The sequence below is a fragment of the Malus domestica genome, chromosome 17 (assembly GCF_042453785.1).
Source record: "Malus domestica chromosome 17, GDT2T_hap1".
Classification (NCBI taxonomy): domain Eukaryota; kingdom Viridiplantae; phylum Streptophyta; class Magnoliopsida; order Rosales; family Rosaceae; genus Malus; species Malus domestica.
The window spans coordinates 8,787,501-8,789,119 of NC_091677.1; positions in this window are offsets into that span (position 1 = coordinate 8,787,501).

A 1,619-nucleotide genomic window follows, 5' to 3' on the forward strand; every position below is an offset into this window, starting at 1 on the left:
CTGAGAAACAAGTGTGCTAAAGTCCTCCACATCACTACGGATAGTTTGGTCATCATATTGGCCCCCAAGTCCAATTTCATCTTCGTCGTACAGAAATTGCTCATCATCGTCACATTTTTTCGTTGATTCATCTGATAACACACCAAGTACTCTATATGAATTAGATGCACATTTCATCAGTAATAAAATAAATAAATAAAAGGATTGAGAAAACAAATGGACGTTCCAAAAAATTAATTATTGGTATATCTATTTGTTATCAGCGAGAAAGAATTTATTACCCGAGGACTTCCTGCGCCACCTTCCAAGGCACTAAAGCAAAAAAGAACATATCATGAAATAGAGTACACCAAAAAATATGTGGTTTGATTGTTGACACACATTACCTTTACTTGAGGTAGAAGAAATAGCTTTATAAGCTCTTCTGGTTAGTAGTGGCAATCCTCAGGAAGTTTTGTATTACGGGGTGCTCCACTTGCAGGGAGCAGTAAGGATTTTGGATTTTTGGGGGGAGCAAAAATATCTGAGAACTCTGCTTCCAAGGATTTTGTGAAATCAAGATCCTGCTGTGCTTTGGTCTTCTTTTGTTTAACAGTCACTGGTTCTTCTGCAGGACGATCGCTCTTTGAAACTGAAAAAACAGATTATGTGATGTGTTACCATACCATTGAACCACAAGAGATACACATACAAATATTTGTTGATGACATGATCACTGAACCTGACCTTTAATTTTTCGATGCTTCCAATGATCAGGATGTTGAAAAGTAAATTGCTTACTAATTTCATGTTAGTAAATGATTTACTTATCTATTTTATCTTTGTTCTATTGTGTAGCTGTTTTATGTTGTGATAACTTGTGCTCATATGCCAAGTGTGTGATTTTAGATCAGGTCTCTTTTCAATGGCTCATATGCTTTGTTCTGCCATGTGTCAAAATCACATTGGCTCATGTAATTGAACGGATATGATATCTGATGTAAAAGAAAGGAATGTAGATGAATGAAACGTTGCTCTCTGCAATGTAACAGAGTTGCAGTTGAAGAAACTTGGCCTCTCACTCTCTCTGTCTTTTCAACTTCCTCTAAAAATCCAATTCCTGTATATATCAGTTTACTAAAACTTAACATGGTATCTAGAGCTCAGGTTCTATCTGGAATCGGGGCGTAAGATCTGTGAGTGCTGTGCTCGGAAATCCAACGTGAAATTTCCGACTCAGTTTTTGTCGATTCAAGTCTCAAATGGCTGGATATGGTGGTAGTGATCTTCGGGCTCCAATATTCAATGGTGACAACTATGAATTCTGGAAGATTCGAATGAGAACTATTTTCAAATCACATGGAATCTGGGATTTAGTTGAAAAGGGGTTTGAAATTTCAGAATCGAAGGATAAGAAGATTGGAGATGAAGGCTCATCAGAGTCGGAGAGAGTTTCTCTGAGCGACAAGCTAATGAAGGATGCTAAGGCACTGGGTATAATCCAAGGAGCTGTCTCGGATGACATCTTTCCCAGAATCTCAAACAAAGAAACCTCAAAGGGTGCTTGGGATATCCTACATCAGGAATTTCATGGTGATAAGCAAGTGAGATCCATCAAGTTGTAGGGTCTACGTCGTGAT